This window comes from Ovis aries, chromosome 5 (genome assembly GCF_016772045.2).
Source record: "Ovis aries strain OAR_USU_Benz2616 breed Rambouillet chromosome 5, ARS-UI_Ramb_v3.0, whole genome shotgun sequence".
Taxonomy (NCBI): Eukaryota; Metazoa; Chordata; class Mammalia; order Artiodactyla; family Bovidae; genus Ovis; species Ovis aries.
This window is the reverse complement of record NC_056058.1, coordinates 7,060,457-7,076,175: the sequence shown is the minus strand read 5'-3', so window position 1 is coordinate 7,076,175 and position 15,719 is coordinate 7,060,457. Positions and strand designations below refer to the sequence as shown.

The 15,719-nt window shown below is 38.6% G+C and overlaps 1 pseudogene; it reads left to right on the top strand.

Annotated features, from left to right (window-relative positions):
* The first annotated feature begins 10,593 nt into the window (after positions 1-10,593).
* LOC101121772 (olfactory receptor 10H4-like) lies at positions 10,594-11,462 on the top strand (annotated as a pseudogene).
* The last annotated feature ends 4,257 nt before the right edge of the window (positions 11,463-15,719 follow it).

Genomic DNA, 15,719 nt, shown 5'->3' with positions numbered 1-15,719 from the left:
ACGACAGGCTTCCCTGTCCATCGACAACTCCCAGAGCTTACTTAAACTCATGTCCATTGAGTCAGTGATGCCATCCAACCATCTCATCCTCTGTCGTCCCCTTCTCATCTCGCCTTCAATCTTTTCCAGCATCAGGTCTTTTCAAATGAGTCAGCTCTTCGCATCTGGTAGCCAAAGTACTGAGAGTTCCAGCTTCAGCATTAGTCCTTCCAGTTAATATTCAGGACTGATTTCCTTTAGGATGGATTGGTTGGATCTCCTTGCTGTCCAAGGGACTCTCAAGAGTCTTCTCCAACGCCACAGTTCAAAAGCATCAATTCTTCTTTGCTCAGCTCTTTTTATAGTCCAACTCTCACATCCATACATGACTACTGGAAAAACCATAGCTTTGACTAGACGGACCTTTGCTGGCAAAGTAATGTTTCTGCTTTTTAATATACTGTCTAGGTTGGTCATAACTTTTCTTCCAAGGAGCAAATGTTTTTTAATTTCATGGTTGCAGTCACCATCTGCAGTAATTTTGGAGCCCCAAAAGATAAAGTCTGTCACTGTTTCCAACTTTTCCTGTCTATTTGCAATGAAGTGATGGGCCCAGATGACATGATCTTAGTTTTCTGAATGTTGAGTTTTAAGCCACATTTTTCACTCTCCTCTTTCACTTTCATCAAGAGGCTTTTTAGTTCTTCTTCTCTTTCTGCCATAAGGGTGGTGTCATCTGCATATCTGAGGTTATTGATATTTCTCCCGGCAATCTTGATTCCAGCTAGTGCTTCATCCAGCCCAATGTTCTTCATGATATACTCTGCATAAAAGTTAAATAAGCAGGGTAACAATATACAGCCTTGATATACTCCTTTCCCTATTTGGAACCAGTCCGTTGTTCCATGTCCAGTTCTAACTGTTGCTTCCTGACCTGCATACAGATTTCTCAAGAGGCAGGTCAGGTGGTCTGGTATTCCCATCTCTTTCAGAATTTTCCACAGTTTATTGTGATCCACACAGTCAAAGGCTTTGACATAGTCAATAAGGCAGAAATAGATGTTATTCTGGAAATCTCTTGCTTTTTTGATGATCCAATGGATGTTGGCAATTCAATTTTTGGTTCCTCTGCCTTTTCTAGAACCAGCTTGGACATCTGGAATTTCACAGTTCACATACTATTGAAGCCTGGCTTGGAGAATTTTGAGCATTACTTTGCTAGCATGTGAGATGAGCACAATTGCATGGTAGTTTGAGCATTCTTTGGCATTGCCTTTCTTTGGGATTGGAATGAAATCTGACCTTTTCCAGTCCTGCGGCCACTGCTGAGTTCTCCAAATTTGCTGGCATATTGAGTGCAGCACTTTCACAGCATCATCTTTTAGGATTTGAAATAGCTCAACTGGAATTCTATCACCTCCACTAGCTTTGTTCATACTGATGCTTCCTAAGGCCCACTTGACTTCACATTCCAGGATGTCTGGCTCAAGGTGAGTGATCACACTACTGTGATTATCTGGGTCATGAAGATCATTTTAGTACAGTTCTTCTGTGTGTTCTTGCCACTTCTTAATATCTTCTGCTTCTGTTAGATCCATACGATTTCAGTCCTTTATTGAGTCCGTCTTTGCATGAAATGTGCCCTTGGTATCTCTAATTTTCTTGAAGAGATCTCTCAGTTCAGTTCAGTTCAGTCACTCAGTTGTGTCTGACTCCTTGTGATCCCATGAAATGCAGCACACTAGACCTCCCTTCCATCATCAACTCCCAGAGTTTACTCAAACTCATGTCCATTGAGTCGGTGATTCCATCCAACCATCTCATCCTCTGCCATCCCCTTCTCCTGCCCTCAATCTTTCCCAGAATCAGGGTCTTTTCCAATGAGGCAGCTCTTTGCATCAGGTGGCCAAAGTATTGGAGTTCAGCTTCAACATCAGTCCTTCCTATGAATACCCAGGACTGATCTCCTTTAGAATGGACTGATTGGATCTCCTTGCAGTCTAAGGGACTCTCAAGAGTCTTCTCCAACACCACAGTTCAAAATCATCAATTCTTCGGCTCTCAGCTTTCTTTATAGTCCAGCTCTCACATCCAAACATGACTACTGGAAGAAAACCATAGCCTTGACTAGACAGACCTTTTTTGGCAGAGTAATATCTCTGCTTTTAATATACTGTCTAGGTTGGTCATAACTTTCCTTCCAAAGAATAAGTGTCTTTTTATTTCATGGCTGAAATCACCATATGCAGTGCTTTCAGAGCGCCCCCTCCCCCCAAATAAAGCCACTTTTTCTAAGTGATGGGACTTGATGGAAGAGATCTCTAGTCTTTCCCATTCTATTGCTTTCCTCTATTTCTTTGCATTGATCACTGAGGAAGGCTTTCTTATCTCTCCTTGCTATTCTTTGAAACTCTGCTTTCAGATGGGTATATCTTTCCTTTTCTCCTTTGCCTTTCACTTCTCTTCTTTACACAGCTATTTGTAAGGCCTCCTCAGACAACCATTATGCCTTTTTGCATTTCTCTTTTTGGGGGGATGGTATTGACCATTGCCTCCTGTACAATGTCATGAACCTCTGTCCATAGTTCTTCCAGCACTCTGTCTATCAGATCTAATCCCTTGAATCTATTTGTCACTTCCACTGTATAATCGTAAGGGATTTGATTTAGGTCATACCTGAATGGTCTAGTGGTTTTCCCTACTTTCTTCAATTCAAGTCTGAATTTGGCAATAAGGAGTTCATGATCTGAGTCACAGACAGCTCCCACTCTTGTTTTGGCTGACTGTATAGAGCTTCTCCATGTTTGGCTGCAAAGAATATACTCAATCTGATTTATGGTGATGTCCATGTGTAGATTCTTCTCTTGTGCTGTTGGAAAAGGGTTTTTTCTATAACCAGTGTGTTCTCTTGTCAAAACTCTATTAGCCTTTGCCTTGCTTCATATTGTACTCCAAGGCCAAATTGCCTGTTACTCCAGGTATTTCTTGACTTCCTATTTTTGCATTCCAGTCCCCTATACTGAAAAGGACATGTTTTTTATAGGGGTCTGGAACTAGAAAGTCTTGAAGGTCTTCATAGAACCTTTCAACTTCAGCTTCTTCAGCATTACTGGTCAGGGCATAGACTTGGATTATTGTGATATTGAGTGGTTTGCCTTGGAAATAAACAGATCATTGTGTCATTTTTGAGGTTGCCTCCAAGTTCTGCATTTCAGACTCTTTTGTTGACTACTATGGCTACTCCATTTCTTCTGAGGGATTCTTGCCCACAGTAGTAGTTATAATGGTCATCTGAGTTAAATTCACCTATTCCAGTCCATTTTAGTTTGCTGATTCCTAAAATGTCGATGTCCACTCTTGCCATCTCCTTTTTGACCACTTCCAATTTGCCTTGATTCATGGACCTAACGTTCCAGGTTCCTATGCAATATTGCTCTTTACAGAATCAGACTGTACTTCGATTACCAGCCACATACACAACTGGGTGTTGTTTTTATTTTGGCTCCGTCTCTTCATTCCTTCTGGAGTTATTTCTCCACTGATATCTAGTAGCATATTGGGCACCTACTGACCTGAGGAGTTTGTCTTTCAGTGTCCTATCTTTTTGCCTTTTCATACAGTGAGATTACTAAGGGAAAGATTATGTGGGTCCCTGGAGGAGAGCATGGCAACCCACTCCAGTATTCTTGCCTGGGAAATCTCATAGGCAGAGGAGCCTGGTAGGCTATAGTCCATGGGGTCATAAAGACTCGGACATGTCTGAATGGTTAAACAGTAGCAGAGTTTATATATTCTGAATTCTCATCATTCTACATTCTCACCATCATTGCAGGAGGATTCCTTTCTCCCCATAATCCAATGAATACAGCATTTTCTAATTTGGTGAACTGAATAGTTATTCAGCAAAATTCCATTCCTCTCTGTCTCTCCTCTGCTTTTTTTTTTTTTTTTTAACTGAGCATCTATATATTTGCCTGGGTAATTCTTTCTATCCTTTCTCTACCCATATCTGTACTGAGGTTCCTACTTCCTGTCCATTTTTGTAAATAGTTTTCCTTTATCAGTTTTACAGAGTGCAGATTGTTTTTCCCAATGTTCCATCTGTCTGATAACTTTATCCAGGATTTCCTTTGAATAAAAATCTTTAATCTTGACGTTTTCATATCTTTAAAAAATAAATTCTTAACATTTGTGCCTTTGAAAATTAGCAAACCAATTCTTTTGCCCTCTCTCCTATTGACTTTATAGTTGATATTACATATTATGTCTTGAATCTATCTAGATTCTACTTTGCATTTCGTCCTTGGGCAGAAATTCAAGTTTACTTTGTTTCCTAAAATGAACAGTTTTCCTCCTGGAAAATACCAAACAATCTTATCTTTTCCCTTTGATATGTGCTTTGACCTTATCATACATTAGACTTTTAATAATAAAGGTGTATTTTCTGAGATATAGATTCAAGTTAATTAATGTTTGCAATTTAATTCATACTTTAAAAAAATGACTATGACTGTATAATGTGTCTCAGTATCCCAGGAAGGCTTACCTCTCCTATTTACTCCACTTTCATAAGTTTTGTACTAATTTTAAGAGGTATAGTTTTGTACTAATTTTAAGAAGGAATTTTAGGTTAGTTTTAGCAGGTTCACGTAAGTTCCTGGAATTGTAACTGCAATTGTGTTGATGATAGCATTTGGCGAAGAATTGATATCATTACAAATTAGCTCAACTCATCAACAGGGTGTAGACTGTTTTCAAGTATTCAAATCATGTTCTAATTTTATTAATGATTAAATTGTCTTTGGCAGTATTGTATGTTTTGGCCTAATTTCTGTATATAAGCGAATTTTTCAACATGTTGTAAAGAACCCTGGGAATCCTGGAAACTCACTTGGGGCATCCATCAAGTCCTAACTTTTCCAATTACATGTGAGGTTGTGTTTTCATCATATACTCTAATTAAAACAGTATATTAATGCATGCTTAGTAGCTTCAGTCATGTCTGACTCTGTTGTGTGAACCTATGGACTGTAGCCCTCCAGACTCCTCTCTCCAAGGCAAGAATACTAGAGTGGGTTGCCATTTTCTCCTCTAGGGGATCTTCCCCATCCAGAGATCGAACCAGTGTCTCTTATGTCTCCTACATCGGTAGGCAGTTTCCTTACCACTAGTGCCCCATGTGGAGACCAAAACAGTATATAACCACAGATTAAATAAAGAAGCAGATAGGAGCATCAAGCTGTGTCCTACAAGATAGGCCTTAGGGATATTTGCCAGAGTGTAAAGCCAGGCCACTCTTCTCAATAAATGTCTTTTGAAAATATAGTTACTCTTATATACATATGTTGTTAATATTAACATGTATCAAGTTTATTATTGTTCTTTTAAATTTACTAATAGCTAAATATTTTTAAAGATTGTCCTGGTTTTGCCATACATCAACGTGAATCCAGATTTTAAAAAAAATAAATAAATTTTAAAAATAAATAAATAAAAAGAAAAAATAAATAAAATCACGTACTCCGTTCCAAGTTTAAAAAAAAAAAAGATTGTCTGTTTTAGTTTCTAGTATGATAAAAATTGATAGTTCCAATTCACTCAAACAAAAGCCCTTTAAGGACCTCAGCCATGTTTGACTGTAAAAGGATCCTGAAACCAAAAATGGTTGTTTACAGTTTGTGTCACTACAGAGAGTTTATCTTAATTTTAACTTAAATTCTATATTTTGAATGATTACTACTGGTGTAATACTTTGATACATACTATAATTTTTGAAGTTAATCTTGCTTTTTGCAGCATTCTGCCCTCTTATGTGCTAACATATTACACCTTGATTCTTTTATCTTTTCTGGATAGATGACCAGGTCACATCCCTTCCTATGCTTATGTATCTTCTTTCTTTTTCTTTCCTTGTAGCACCATTCCTGACTTTCAGTTCCATGGCGAAGAACAGCAGAAACAGTGAGCAGCCTTGCCTTCTTTCTGATGATAAAATAGTGCATGTCAAAGTCCCACTTATATACTATTTGTTTGTTTTCTAGTGTGTATTCTTTATCTAGCTAAGTCCCCTTCAATTTCACATTGTAAAAAAGTTTGCAAAAAAAATCATAAGTCAACATACCCATATCAAAACATTATGTTGTAACCTAAAACTCATGCAGTGTTACAAAAATAATATACAAATTTTAAAAATCATAAATTGGAGTTGAATATTAGAAAATGTACACCTCCGTTGATCAAAAGAATTCTATCATTTTTCTCTTTTAGCTTATTTATGTGATGAATCACATGATGCTGCACCATCTTGCCATTCATGGGATAAACCAACACCACTTGACCATAATTTACTAATTTTTATACATTGTTTTTGATTAGGTGACATCCTACAATGGATTTTAAAACTTGCTTGGATAGGTAAAGTGGGCCCATAACTGTTTGTTACAACAGTTTACCTGGTTTTAGAATTTAGAATAATGAAATCAGCTTAGCAGATTTCAGATTTTTCCCTTTTCCCCCCTTTTATCTGAAAAGCATGTATAAGATTTAATCAGTTGTTCCTTAAAGGTTTATGAGCACTCACTTGCAAACTCACTGGGTCTAATGAATTATAGGAAGGGAAGGTCTCTAACTATTTCAACTTCTTTAAAACTTTTTTGAAATTGTTTGTTTCTTTCTCATACTAGTTTTGCAATTTTATGTGTCTCTGAGAATTCATTCCATTTCTTATATTTTATTACTATTTCATTCATTTAAGATATCCATTATTTCTATAGTTATTCCAATTTTAATTTTATGCTTTTTCATTGGCATTTTCTTCTTGGCTTTATCTTGTTAATCTATCACCCAATTTAGGTTGTATTAAGTATGATTTTCTGGATAATGTTTCTTCTAAATACATTTTAAAATGTGCATTCCCATTGTAGTACTCTTTTAGCTTAAAACTTTGACATTTGATACTTAAATTACTTTGTAAATATTTCATCATCAATTTAATATTGACACAAAAGATTGCTTAATAAATCCAACTCGGTGTGTTATAATCTACATATTATTTGTACTTTGAAATGGATGGAGGATTTCTCTATGTCCTAAAACAAGGTCAGTCAGTTCAGTCACTCAGCCATGTCCGACTCTTTGCAACTCCATGGACTGCCCCATAACAGGCTTCCCTGACCATCACCAACTCCTGGAGCTTGCTCAAACTCATGTCCATCGAGTCGGTGATGCCATCCAACCATCTCATCCTCTGTCGTCCCCTTCTCTTCCTGCCTTCAGTCTTTCTCAGCATCAGGGTCTTTCCCAGGGAGTCAGTTCTTCTCATCAGGGGACCAAAGTATTGGAGCTTCAGCTTCAGCATCAGTCCTTCCAATGAATATTCAGGACTGATTTCCTTTAGTATTGACTGGTTTGATCTCCTTGCTGTCCAAGGGACTCTGATAGCTCTGATAGGTAAATTTTTGTTAAAGTCCTCTATGTGCATGAAAGAAATATTTGATCTCATTTAGTACAGAGACTACTTATGTCCAGGAGCTAACATCTGAATGTTACTAATCCATTGGAATTGTTGCTGTTCACTCACTAATTTGTGTCTGACTGTGACCCCATTGACTGCAACACACCAGGCTCCTCTGTCCTCCATTATCTCCCAGTGTTAGCTCAGATTCATGTTCACAGAGTTGGTGATACTATATAACCATCTCACCCTCTGCAGCCCCCTTCTCCTTTTGCCTTCAGTCTTTCCCAGCATGAGGGTATTTTCCAATGAGTTGGCTGTTTGCATCAGGTGGCCAAAGTATTGGAGCTTTAGCAACAGTCCTTCCAATGAGTGTTGAGGGTTGATTTTCTTTAGGGCTGATGGGCTTGATCTCCTTGCAATCCAAGGGACTCTCAAGAGTCTTCTCCAACACCACAATTCAAAAGCATCAATTTCTCAGTGCTCAGCCTTCTTTAACTTTCACATTCATATATGACTACTGGAAAAATCATAGCTTTGACTATACAGACTTTTGCCAGAAAAGGGATGTCTCTGCTGTTAAATACACTGTCTAGGTTTGTCATTGGAGAAGGCAATGGCAACCCAATCCAATGTTCTTGCCTGGAAAATCCTGTGGACGGAGGAGCCTGGTAGGCTGCAGTCTATGGGGTCGCTAAGAGTCAGACACGATTGAGCGACTTCCCTTTCACTTTTCCCTTTCATGCATTGGAGAAGGAAATGGCAACCCACTCCAGTGTTCTTGCCTGGAGAATCCGACGGACGGCAGAGCCTGGTGGGCTGCCGTCTATGGGGTCGCACAGAGTCGGACACGACTGAAGCGACTTAGCAGCAGCAGCAACAGCAAGTTTGTCATAGCTTTCTTTTCAAGTAGCAAGCGAAAGCTACAGTCACCATCCACAGTGATTTTGGAGCCCAAGAAAATAAAATTGGTCATTACTTTTGCTTTTTCCCCTTCTTTTGCCATGAAGTGATGGGACTGGATGCCATGACCTTAGTTTTATTAATGTTGAGTTTCCAACCAGCTTTTTCACTCTCCCCTTTCACTCTTACCAATTTCATTTAATAACTTCCAAATTGCATTTCATTTTAGAACTGTTAAAATTTCCAACTTTAATTTAAAAATCTATCTAGCATTGACTTTATAACTATTTCACTGAAGTTATTTTGAATATTTATTCCTAGAATTCAACCTGTATATCATTATATAAGTTAATTGTATATATGCAGGTTGCTACAATGTTCTTTTAACGTTCATAATATATTCCCCTTTGACATTTCCTATGTGCATAAAATTTCCACTTCTGTGTGCTTTTAAACTAGTAATATTTTCCTTCACAGACTTTTTACAACAACATCACAGTTAAAAATGGATAACTAGCTTAAGAATAATCCCTTGATATTATTCATAACCCATCATTCATTCATGCCATTCTAATTCCTTAAAAACTTACAAATGCCTTATGTAAATTAGCATCTAAGCTACTACCCTCTATTGCATATGATTGTTATGTCCCTTGAATTTCATGACCCTGGCTTATTGATGTAGTGTAGTAGTGGTGTTAGTCACTCAGTTGTGTCCGACTCTTGGCAACCCCATGTACTGTGGCCCGCCAGACTCCTCTGTTCGTGGGATTCTCCAGGCAAGAATACTGGAGTGGATTGCCATTCCCATGAGACCAGACCAATTATTCTGTGGAACATGTTGGGTTCTGCATTTTCTGATTGTGTCTTCATGGTATCATCTAGCTTGTTCCTTCATCCTCTGTATATGGTCAATCTTTCTGGTGCTCACCTATTCCAGTGGACACATTTTCAATCTGGTTCCAGAATTCTTTAACATTAACAATTGCTCAGTGAAAGTTCCATTAAACTGTTGCAGAGATGCCTTAGGCTTGCTTCCACGCCTTGGGGTATTTCTTCAGGGAACCTGGTTCCTTTTATTGGCGTGTGGTATAGGGACTTCCCAGGTGGCTCAGACGGTAAAGTGTCTGCCTACAATGCGGGAGACCCGGGTTCAATCCCTGGGTTGGGGAGATCTCCCAGAGAAGGAAATGGCAACCCACTCCAGTATTCTTGCCTGGAAAATCCCATGGAAGGAGGGGCCTGGTAGACTACAGTCCATGGGGTCGCAAAGAGTTGGACATGACTAAGCGACTTCACTTTCACTTTCTTTCAACAGAGGTATTATGATTATTGTTTCATTAAATTTCTTTTCTTTTCTTTTCTTTTTTTTTTTTTGCTTTCAGGATTGTTTCCTCATCATTCCTTTGGTGCACATTTGCCCAGCATATATTTGTCCATCTTTTTATTTTCAAGCATTCTCTTCAGTTCCTATGAAAGAGTAAATACAAACTATGAGATACATTGACAGAAATGAGTACTAATAAAATAGTATTACAATAAATATGAATTGGTTACTCAATGAAAGGCAAAGACTCTCAGTGAAAATTTATAAATCCAAGATCCAAACATATTTTTGACAACAGGCACAGTATTCAAAAGAATATGACTCTGACCACTTATGTCTGTCTTGATTACAAACCTGAATCTTTTATTTCTTTTCATCACTGTTAACAAAAACTTAGAAGCCAAACTGTGTCTTCAGCATTTAGTGTATGGGATCTCATTTTATCTTTATCACACTACTAAATGGTAAGTATTATGATTTATTCCATCTTACTGATGAAGATTGTGAGACCCAGACAAGCTAAGCCAAATGAATATTTAGGATGGTGGTGGTTTAGTCACCACGTCATATGCCACTCTAGTCACCCCATGCACTGTAGCCTGCCAGGTTCCTCTGTCCATGGGATTTCCCAGGAAAGAATGCAGGAATGGGTTGCCATTTCTTCTCCGGGGGATCTTCTTCAACCCCGGTACTGAACCTGCATCTCCTGCATTGCAGGTGAATTCTTTACTGCTGAGAAACCCTTGAATATATAATATAGAGCTCCTCAATTGCCATTAATCTATGTTAGAACCTCTGTTCTAATCACTGTGCCTTCATTCTCTTTCTGATGTCCCCAGATGTAGCATCTTTGTCTTCTCAGAACTACAGCACAGTGTCTGAATTCATCCTCATTGGCTTCTCCAACTTCCCTCAGCATCTCCTGCCCACCTTCTTCCTGCTGTACCTGCTGATGTACCTGTTCACACTCCTGGGGAACCTGCTCATCATGGGCACCATCTGGAGGGAGCGCAGCCTCCACACCCCCATGTACCTCTTCCTGTGCAACCTCTCCATCTCTGAGATCCTGTTCACCGTTGTGGTCACCCCTCGAATGTTGGTGGACATGCTCTCCACCCACCGCTCCATCACCTTTGTGGCCTGTGCAGCCAGATGTTCTTCTCCTTCACGTTTGGCTACACCCACTCCTTCCTGCTCACGATCATGGGCTACGACCGCTATGTGGCCATCTGCCACCCCTTGCGCTACAGTGTGCTGATGAACATCCATGACTGTGCCCGTCTTGTGTCCTGGTGCTGGGCTGGTGGCTCAGCTGTGGGGTTGATGGTGACATTGATAGTTTTTCATCTCACCTTCTGTGGGTCTAAGGAGATCCACCATTTTGTCTGCCATGCGCTTGCCCTCTTGAAGTTGGCCTGTGGGAAGGAGACAGCCTCTGTCACCATGGATGTGATCCTGGTCTGTGTCACGGTCCTGATGGGGTGCTTGTTCTTCATTGTCCTCTCCTATGTCTTCATCGTGGCTGCCATCCTGAGGATCCCCTCCGCTGAGGGCAGGCACAAGACCTTCTCCACCTGTGTCTCCCATCTCACCATAGTGGTCGTGCACTACGGTTTTGCCTCCATCATCTATCTCAAACTCAAAGGCCCCCATTCTATGGACAATAAAACTCTGATGACCACCATGTATACAGTCCTTACCCCCTTTCTTAGCCCCATCATTTTCAGTCTCAGGAATAAGGAGCTGAAAAATGGCATAAAGAGAAATTTGCACAGAACTTTCTGTCCCCTAAGCTTCTGATGGCCAGTTTGGTGGAATGGAACTGTGATGGATGAGAGCAATTTAATAATATCTGTCTCCATAGAACTCTTGTAATGATTCAGGTCTGTAAAATACTCACACTCCATCAGAGTTTGATGCATACTAGCTACTCACTTTTCTTCAATGTTTCCCCCTGTTGCATAGTCTGTCTCATCATAATCTTTTATTTATTCCCAGTGAAATGAACTCTATGCCATTATCTATACCTAAGAATGTGCTATCTATCTATAAGCATGTGGGGAGCACCAAATGCATGTATCAGGACCCTGATACAGGTGTCTATCCTTGAATGGATTAGCAAAAGTAGATTTTAATTCCCCATCCCCCAAAATAAAAATGAATAAAATTACCTAAAGATAATAAGAAATACCACCAGGACTGGGTCTTTTCCGTATATGAAACACTGACATGTAAAGTAATTACTGACTGTTGAGAATGATGTTTGCTGTGGGTTTGTCATATATAGCCTTTATTAAGTTAAGGAGGGTCTCTCTGTGCCTGCTTTCTGTAGGGTGTTTTATTTTTAGCCCTAAATGGGTGTTGAACTTTGTCAACAACTTTTTCTGCATCTTTTGAGGTGATCATATGATTTTCATTCTTCAGTTTGTTGATGTGTTGTATCATATTGATTGTCTTGTGTATATCGAAGAATCCTTGCATCTCTGGGATAAATCTCACTTGATCCTTTCAATGTGTTGTTGGATTTGATTTTCTAGTATTTTGTTGAGGATTTTTGCCTCTATCTTCATCAGTGATATTGACATGCAATTTCCTCTTTTTTTGTGGTTTTGATTTCAGTGTGATGGTGGCCTCATAAAATGAACCTGAGAGTGTCCTTCCTCTGCATATTTTAGAAGAGGCTCAGAAAAACAGATTCCAGTCTTTTTGTCCAGGTTATGCAGCAGTTAGATTTTAGTGTTTTCAGGAGGGGAAGTGAGCTCAAGTTCTTCTACCAAGAAAATACAAGTGTTGTCAAAGATGTGGAGGTAAGGGAATCCTCGTGCTACATTGTAGAAAATGTAAATTGGTGCAGCCAACATGGGAGACTGTATGGATTTTCCTCAAAAAAATTAAACCTTGGACTACTATATGATCCAGCTATTCCATTTTGGGGGTATTTAAACAAATAATACAAAAACACTAATTCAAAAAGATGTTTGCAGCTCTATGTTCATCATGGCATATTTTACAATAGTCAAGAAGTGGAAACAACTTAACCATGGGATAAGGAAGATGTGAGATATATCTAAATACATAATGGAATACTACTCAGCCATAAGAAATATGAAACCTTGCCACTTGTGACAGCATGGATGGATCTTGAGCATATTATGCTAAGTGAAATAACTCAAGTGGTTAAAGACAAATAGCATATAATTTCACTCATTTGTGCAATATAAAAAACAAAGAAATAAAGACCACAATAAATGAACAAATGAAACAAAAATAAACATGACACAGAAGGGAAGGAGAGATGAAGGTAAAATGGGGAAAGAGGTCAACTGTGTGGAGACGAATAGAAAATAAATTTTTGATAGTAACTGTAATGTGTACAGAGTAGATATACAACTTTGTACATGTGAAACATACATAATGTTATAAATCAATGTTACCTCAACAAAAATAAATTTTTTAAAAAGGAGAGATATACATAGGAAAAAATATACTTCTTCATGGCCAATGTAGCTATGGCTATATAACTTTTTTATGTAACCATGGCTATGTAATTTTTTACGGTTCTGTTTCCTAAATTTGAGAAATGCAGATATCATAAGTACCTAGCTAAGATGGTTATTGTGAGGATTAATGACTTACATATGTATCTGCTTATATAATTAAAATCATAAGTGACTACCAGAGTCAGAGTAGTGACTAAGTCTTAGTCACTATCAACTACTATAACTATTATCACTATCATGTTATATAAATACCACACTATAAATATTTTACTACCACTAAAATTAATTTAGAAAGCTCAAATCATTTTTTAAAAGCCATATTGTACAGAAACAGACATGTAAAACAGTGGAATGGCATAAGTGTCATGGAATAACCCAATTTCAAAACCATAGACTATTCATTAAATCTTGTTGGGGCAATTAGTTATCCATTAAAAAGTACATTTTACCACAACTTTCCTATTAGAATGACTAAAATCTGTTACAGTGGCAACACTAAATGCTGGTAAGGATGTGAAACAACAGAAACTCTCATTCATTACTAGGAATGCAAAATGGTATAGCCACTTTGGAGGACAATTTGGTGATGTCCCACAAAACAGAACATAATCTTCCCATATAATCCATAAAACACACTCCCTGGTATTTATCCAAAGGAGTTGAACACTTAGGTTTACAAAAAAAAAAAAATCTGCACACCGATGTTTATAGCATATTTTTTCGAAATTGCCAAAACTTGAAAGAATCAAGATATCCTACAATAGGTGAATAGATAAATAAGTTGAACAATCCTAAAGGAAATTAGTCCTGAATATTCATTGGAAGAACCGATGCTGAAGCTGAAGCTCCAATACTTTGGCCACCTGATTCAAAGAGCAGACTCCTTAGAAAAGACCCTGATGCTGGGAGAGATTGAGGGCAAGAGGAGAAGGGGACAACAAAGGATGAGATGGTTGGATGGCATCACTGACTCAATGGACATGAGTTTGATTGGCTCTGGGAATTGGTGACGGACAGGGAAGCCTGGGGTGCTGCAGTCCATGAGTCGCAAAGAGTTGGAGATGACTTGGTGACTGAACAACAACACCAAGACAATGGAATATTATTTAGTACCAAAAATTTGAGCTATCAATCCATCAAAAGACTTTGAGGAACCTTTATTGCACATTACAAAGTGAAAGAAGCCCATCTAAAAAGACTATGAACTATATGATTCCAACTATATGATATTGTGGAAAAAGCTAAACAATGGAGGCAATAAAAAGACCAGTGGTTGCCAAAGGATAAGCGAGAGGGATGGATGACTAGGTGGAACACAGGATTTTTAAGGCAGTGAAAATACTCCGCATGATACTATAACAATGGATACATCTCACTATACATGTTAATCCATAAAAGACACAATGAAAGTGAACCATAATGTAAATTATGGACGTTGGTGATGATACTATGTCAACTTAGGTTCATCAATTGCAACAAATGTACCACTTTGGTAGAGGAAATTGATAATGTGAAACTCTGTGTATGTGTGAGGGGGTACAGGGTAAATGGAAAATCTCTGCTTTCCTCTCAATTTTGCTGTGAAATGGAAACTACTCTGAAAAAAATTGTCTTAAAAATAATTAGTTGAAACCAAATTTGAAATGGTTGCACAATATTTTTGGTTGATTAAAGTTTTAGAGGTTGACAATTTTTTCCCTTTTAAAAAATTAATTAATTAATTTTAATTGCAGGATGGTGGTAGTGGTTTAGTCCCTAAGTCGTGTCTGACTCTTGCGATCCCATGGTCCATAGCCCACCAGGCTCCTCTGTCCATGGGGTTTTCCAGGTAAGAATAATACTAAAGTGGATTGCCATTTCCTTCTCCAGGGGATCTTCCCAACCCAAGAATCAAACCCAGGTCTCCTGCATTGCAGGCAGATTCTTTACCAACTGAGCTATGAGGGAAGGGAGGATAGTCACAATATTGTGATGATTTTTGCTATGCATCAGTATGGATTGGCCACAGGTATACATGTGTCCCACCAAATCCTGAACCCCTCTCCCACCTCCCTCCCTACCTTATCCCTCTGGGTTGTCCCAGAGCACTGGCTTTGGGTGCCCTGCTTCTTGCATCAAACTCGCACTGGTAATCAATTTTACATGTGGTAATGTACATGTTTCAATGCTATTCTCTCAAATCGTCCCACCCTTGATCAGATAGTAAATACTTTCAGCTCTGCCTGTCACACTACCTCCATCACAACTATTTAACTCTGCTGTCATACCACAAAACCAGCCATAGACAATATGTCAATGAATTTTCATGAGTGTGGTTTCAGTAAAACTTTATAAAAACAGGCAGTGACCCCACATGGTGCAGTTTTTCACCCCTAAACTTATTGTATAAAAGCATTAGAAGAAACCAAGAAGAATGTTTCTGACAGAAACAGGATTAAGGCACAAGAAACAGAAGGCAAAGGGAAAAGATTCATAGGCAAAGTTACAATTTAGAATCTCTAATTCTATGCCTGCAAATAAATAGGAACAAAGCAATCTTGAAAAGGGGGAAGGCTTT